Source organism: Octodon degus, unplaced genomic scaffold (assembly GCF_000260255.1).
Source record: "Octodon degus isolate 3935 unplaced genomic scaffold, OctDeg1.0 scaffold00016, whole genome shotgun sequence".
Lineage (NCBI taxonomy): Eukaryota > Metazoa > Chordata > Mammalia > Rodentia > Octodontidae > Octodon > Octodon degus.
The window spans coordinates 7,850,116-7,857,207 of NW_004524592.1; the positions used below are offsets into that span (position 1 = coordinate 7,850,116).

At 33.3% G+C, this 7,092-nt stretch overlaps 1 pseudogene; it reads left to right on the plus strand.

Annotated features, from left to right (window-relative positions):
- Positions 1-4,110: 4,110 nt before the first annotated feature.
- LOC101580291 overlaps positions 4,111-7,092 on the plus strand; it is a 93,913-nt pseudogene continuing 90,931 nt past the window's right edge.

The following is a 7,092-nucleotide window of genomic DNA, read 5'->3' on the forward strand; positions in this document are numbered from 1 at the left end:
GTTTATATATAACTTTCTCAAATTAAACTACATATCTTATGCCTTTTAGAAAATTTTATCTGATATCAAAGTAGAACAAAAAAACTTACTATATTAACATACATTTTTCCAAGTTTGTTTACCTTTTATTTTCCAATATAATCTAATAATTTTGCTCATTTTTCTTGAGTTTATTCTTAAGCTCTTAACATTCTTAAGGTTTTAATGTTTCTTTTTAATGTTTCAGTAGTTTATCTCTTAATATTGGTTCATGTAAAATGCAACTTTGAAATCAGAAATTTGTGATGTTCTTGTACAGCTATGCTTAATGATCTGGTAAAAATAATCTTATACTCTGTTTATCTCTAAATGGTCATCTCTTGAGCCATACTCTAAGATTTCTACTGTTGTTTAGATGGTTCAATGCCAACAGAGGATTTTATAAACTTGAATTTAGAGCTCTGGATTTTCTCACAGCACATTTGGTACATATCAAATAGTTTCCTTTAGAAATTAGACATTTCAAAAGTAATTTGGAAATACAATTTTGCAATGTCAAATAACAATATGTTATTTAGTTAATTTTGCTGAGTTTTAAATTAGTAGAAAATCTTTGAAATGTAGATTTACTAAGAACTTATTACTTCAAACATATTCAACCAACTTTTCCAAATGACAATATGCATTGTCTACACACTTTATGCTCTGTTAGTCAATTTAAATCCTTTAATTGCCTGTCAATTTAGGTACTGGTATTTCTCACAAATACTTAATTGCTACCTGGAAGATAAACAATTTTCTCTAGCTAATTACTAAGACATATTATGAAAGCTGTCTACAATTATTATTTTAAACTTACATTTATCGCTTATTTGGTTATTATTCAAAACTTTCCTTTCCATATTTAAGTTGGAACAATAACCTTTTTTGAAAAATTCACTTGACATTTTATTAGTCTGTTTATTTTAGCAAATTGCTAAGTAATTTATTTCACTTTGTTTCAAAGATTAAAGCTAAAGTCATTTATTTTCCTCTCTAGTTTATCTTCAGCAAGGCATAAATATGCAATATATAATTAAAATTAATTATTTTCATTATTATGATTAGTTAGCATGTATAGATACTTAATGTATGGTGCCAAATGTAATACTTTTTTTTTTTTGGTCTTTTTGAGGCAGGGTCTTGCTCTGCAGTTCTGACCTGCCTTCAGCTCACTTCATAACCCAGGCTAGACTCAAACTCACAACAATCATCTTGCCTCAGTCTCCCTAAAATTATTTTTATGTATCATACATGAGCTTCTTTTCTTTTCTTTTTTTTTTGGGTGAGGAGACGGAACCGGGGATTGAACTCAGGCCCTTCCACTTGCCAGGGAAGCACTTATTTCACTGAGCCATCTCCCCAGCTCCTTGAGCTTATTTTCTTAACTCTAAAATAATATTACTAATGGAAAGAGGGCAGACTCTGTGTGCAACTTATGTGTGTGTGATACCCAGCTCAGTATTGCTGTGCAGATTCCATAAAACAAGTGAATATTGTGATTTATTATTTTTAAGTGGTCAGATAAGGTATACACATTTTCCCAGAAATACTGTGTTGCTTACACCACTTCTGTGAGTTTCTGCTGATTTGTGATTTGCCTCTAAACTTACACTGTAAATTACACAGACATTTGGTCATCTTTGTTTGAATCCATATCTCACCCTTTACTCATCCAGTGAGATTACCTATTCACCCCATGGTGTTAATTCATATTTCTTTATTTTTGTGAAAAAAAGTCAGAAACCCTCAGTTCTTACACCTTGCTTATCTTAAAGTTACTCATGATGTGTTGCAAAATACTTTGAGAATGTGAAGGTTTATTCTTTTTCAGCTTTTAACTAGGAAGGATGCCAAACAATTTGAGGGGATGAGCTTCAGACAAGATCCATTATTCAGAAAAGTCTATGACTTCTGTGAACCTCAGTTTCTTCACCTAAGCAATGGAGATACACTCAAGTCAAAAAGTCCCCATCAAACTCAGTCTGCCTCATCTCTGTAAAAACATTCTGTACTTGGGAAGCAGCAAGCCCTGAGTAAGCTGCAGACCCTGCTTTCTCATGGCTGGGAAACCCTGTCACAGGTATCGCCTGAAAGTCCTCCTTGTCAGACACCTTGTAGAAAGTGTAACTGAGGTTGATGTGCTCTGTTTTTGTATGACTGGCCACAATGGGAAATAAGAAGGAAGTAAACTGTAAAGGAGATGCGATCAAAAGGGCTCCAGAGACTCAAAGACAAGGCGGTAATTCAGAGATTCTCAGCAAAGCAGCTATGAAAGACAGTGGGTAAAATAAGGGGGAAGAGAGAGTGGCACTATTCCCGGGGACAGGTGCATTTTTATGGAGTTCAGGAGATGCTTATTAATATTTAAAATACAATCATTTTGACCTCCCTTTGACATTTATCTTTCATTGCTTCCCAGGCCTGCCACCTGCAACTATCACTCAACTCTAGTTCTAGCAGCTCAACTTCTTTGGATTCTACATAAGTGGGGGATCATGCAATACTTGTCTTTCTGTGCTTGGCTTATTGAACATATGACTAGTGTCCCCTAGGTTCATCCCTGTTGTCCAGATGGTAGATTCTTTCTTTTTTTCCACAATATATTTTTTTCTCCAGCCATTAACCTATTGGCAAATACTTAGTTTGACTATTGTGAACAAGGCTGCAATGAAAATGGGCATGCAGATAAAGAGACAGTATTTTTAAAAATCAGTATTACAATTTAGCTTATATATTTTAAGAAAACAAGAATATGAAACTAAGAAAAAAAATCAAAGATATAAGAAAGCTTTCTAAATTAAATGTGTCCATTCTGAAAAGGGTAAAATATAAAACAAATTTGTTTCTGGGACAGGTTTCACAGGCAAACATAGGTGTAATACTGGATGTAGAAAGAGAAAAAAATGATTTAAAATGGTTAAGCTTCTTTTCAGCCAGAACTGCCATCTTCCAGTAATTTGCCAAAATGGCTAACACAAATGGCAAGAGGAGGGGAAACTGGTATATGTTTTCCAGGCCTTTTACAAAACATGGTGCTGTTCCTTTGGCCACATACAGGTAAATCTACAAAAAGGGTGATATTGTAGAAGTGAAGGGAATTGGTACTGTGCAAAAAGGAATGCCTCACAAGTGTTACCATGGCAAAACGGGAAGAGGCTACAACGTTACCCAGCATGCTGTTGGCATTGTTGTTGACAAGCAAGTTGAGGGCAAGATACTTGCCAAGAGGATTAATGTGCATATTGAGCATATTAAACACTCAAAAAGTCATGATAGCTTCCTGAAATGTGTCAAGGAAAATAATCAGAAAAAGAAGGAAGTCAAAGGAAAGTTACCTGGGTTCAACTGAAGCGCCAGCCTGTCCCTCCCAGAGAAGTACACTTTGTGAGGACCAATGGGAAGGAACCTGAGTTGTTGAAGCGTATTTCCTGTGAATTCATGGCATACACTGGAGATGTTGCTCTGCCATTCAATACCTAATTGGCAGCTTAAGTGTTTTGGGTCCTACATAAAAATAAAATAATCCTGTGTTGTAAGGGAGGTTTTCTTAGTTGAGCAGATATGTAGTGGCTTCTTACCTCAGAAATATTTGCAGCAGTTTTTCTCTTTACCTAGTAATTGTATCTAGTCTTTTATTCTTCAGTGTTTTTATTTCTTTTCTTTTTCTCGTGATACTGGGGATTGAATTTAGGGCCTTGTGCTCTTCAGTGTTTTTCTTGCTGAAAGATATTGCTGAGGTATTGTGCAGGTGCATACCAAAATATTCAAATATTTATAAAATATTTATATTGGCTTGAAGATACTGTAGGTAATCATGTGGGAAAAGGTATATCAAAATAAACAGAAGTCACTTCAGAAACAGATGTAAGTCCATTTCAGTTAAATAAGTTATTTAAAGCAACTATTGTGAAAAAAAATGGTTTGAAGAAATTCATCACTTAAATAATGAGTATGAATAAATAGCTGCTTTACTAGACACAATACTTAGGATGCTGTCTTTAAGAAAAAGAAATAAAAATTAGATTTACTACTATATGTTTACTCTGAGCACACTCTCATATATGCTCTGTTTCTTTATGGCTGTTTACCATGGGAAATAAGAAGGAAGTAAACTGTGAAGACAATGTGGCCAGAAGGATGCCAGAGATTGTAAAACAAGGCAGGTTTTCAGAGATTCTCAACACAAGCAGCTATGAAGGACAGTGGGTGAGATAAGGGGAAAGAGAGAGTGGCATTTTAAAAAATGAGACATATTGTAATGAACATAAAATTTTAAAAAATTGGCTTAATCCTAGGAACTATTTTTAAATGAAAAAGTTCTATGTTGTATTTTTCTAAAGAGAGAATAGAAAAGTGATACTATAATAGTTTTAATATTTCTAGTTGGTAGCTATGATTGATAAAACGTACAACTTCATATTCATAGGCATTTCCTACCTGTGTAATTTCTTCAAGCATGTGCTCTATAAATGAGTGAATTCTGATGAATTTTTTTCTCTGAAATTCAGATACAACTATGGGCAAAAGGGAGATTTTATAATTATATATTCACTATTCATCATTATAAAGACTTTACTATCAAGTATATTACTGACAGGAGAGAAATCACATTGTGCATGAGCACTGGACAAAACTGATCCTATGCTTTAAGTTTTTGCATCTCTGAAGAACTGACTACAGATAGTTTTGGTCTTCATGATGCCAAGTGCATCAGTACAGTGGGAAGCCTGATTTTTTCTGGTAGTCTTTACATAGTGGAGGACTAGAGTAAGCTAAAGTGATAGCAAGTCAGAAAAATTTGTTCCACTGAGTTCAAATTTAGAGTGTCATACCATATCAGCTAGGTTCTGAACAATGGCATTCCCAAAACGATCATGAACATTCTAACACTGCCACACTACAAGGGGGTTTGTGATAAAGGGACAGTGCATGTTTGTTAGAGTGTCTCAGTTTTGCACTGCTCTACCTACAGCCATGAGTAAAGCTCCTGCCTGTGAGAGATCTGGAAATACTAAGCTTAAATACTTTATTAATTATTAATTATTATTGTACATATATAGTGCCTAAACTTGTTTTTAGGTATGCAGAAGATTTCACAAGGATGGTGCTAAATATTTTAAAATTTCAGTGGAAGCACAGAAATATTGAACATTTGTTGACCAGGATATAAACAATTAATACCTGTGCTGTTAATGTACTTTGCAATTAATTCACAGTTTGGATGCTAACTAGGCTAAATTCCTTCTGGCATACTTTTATTAAATGGAGATTCATATGGTTATTATAATAAAAGCAAGGACTTTGCAGACATTAACCTTTAATGACAAATGGGAGGACCAGTGACCACTCTGATTCCAAAATTAAAAAAAAAAAACACATTCAAGCATGTAAATGTCATTACTCAGTGATGGTCACAGAATGAAAATGAAAGTAATATGTTTCCTTCCAAATCATTTCTACTTTTTCATTTGCTCAATTTACTCATGACAAGTCATTAATAAAATATTTGAACTAAAATATTTCAAACATGTAGCTATTTATAGTGCTTTTGGTCCTGGAAATGGCATGAAAAAATTGCTTTTTGGGTAAGATCCCATAAATGGAGAAGGTTTGTAATTTTTTTTAATCAGACAACTTGGAGGGTGCAGCTGGTAAATGAACACCCTGTTTCCTTGTGCCTTTAATGTACTTTGCAGCTTTCCTGTGTCATTTTGGAAGCTTATTTCTGGAAATATTTTGCATTTTAGTAGGACATTTTACACAACAGTGGATTCAAATGTAAAGTAATGTCTCAGCTGAGACTTTGCCAGCTATCTCAGTGATTTCCTATCTAGCAACCATGAAAGATAGAGATCTCGTTTAGGATGCTAAGCACCTGTCATAGAGTTTGTTAAAAAATGTTTGTACTAATATTGCTAAATTTCTTATATATTTCTTTCTTCTTCCAATTTTGCATGCATATATCTGGCAACATGAACATCTAGCTGGAAGACTACACAACACAACAAATACTGTGAAATTCATATTATTTTATTTAGTGAAATTCTGCATCATTTGTAATTTTTCTGTTATAATAACAATTTGTACTCTCTTTAAAAATAAAAAATAAAAAATAAATATCCCACATGAAGACCTTTTAAATAACAAAATCAAAACATGGAGAAAAATGATCCTTTTTCAATACTTTTATTGTATGGTGACTTCATTTTTGTTGGACTATCTAAGAACTAAATCAGTGGAGCATATTAAATTTTGCAATGTCACTTCTTCATTATGGTAAAATCATTAATGAACCAGAAAAATTTAGGTGAAAATATGGCAGTATCTTAAAAGAACTTGACAGACCAAAATGGAAATACTTGTATAGAGGAAAGGGTTAGAGAAACTGACTGAATTTAGCTGCTTGAAGAGTGATTACATGAAATATTATTTATCCCAGAAAACCCAACTTCCATCTTCAGATATCCTCAGAGGACAAAATAATACTTAGTGGTCAATAACATGTTTTGTGGAAAATATTCTAATTATGACTTCTCTGAACACTACTACCGCTGTTTTTTCACCAAATGAAAGTTTTTTCTAAGTTTTTATCTTATTTTTTACTAAAACAGATTGAGGATAACCTGGCCATATCTGCATTTTGAAATTATTTTCTTATTTATGTAATAACTTAAAGCTTTTTTTGAAATAGACCTGCTGCTGCCACCCAAACCCTAGATACAATTGTCAAGTAAGAGGACAATGATATATTTTCATCTTTATACACAATTTTCTTGTCTCTCCACATAAGCTATTGCACATGTTTTCAACTTCGACCCTGTTTCATTAACAAAAATTTATAGCCAAAAAAAGAAAAATCATGAGACATGATGCTTACACTTTCTTATTTAATAAATGCTATATTTTTCCCCAGCTGCATTTTTATTAAAGAAACTAGAGAGTTTGTTTGTATCAAGGAATAACGCTATGTAGTGAACCATTTGCACTTTTGCTTGATGCATATATAATGTGCTTAATTTGTAATTTCAAATAGAGGCCAATGAGGGGACAAATAACAAGTTTCTGATTTTT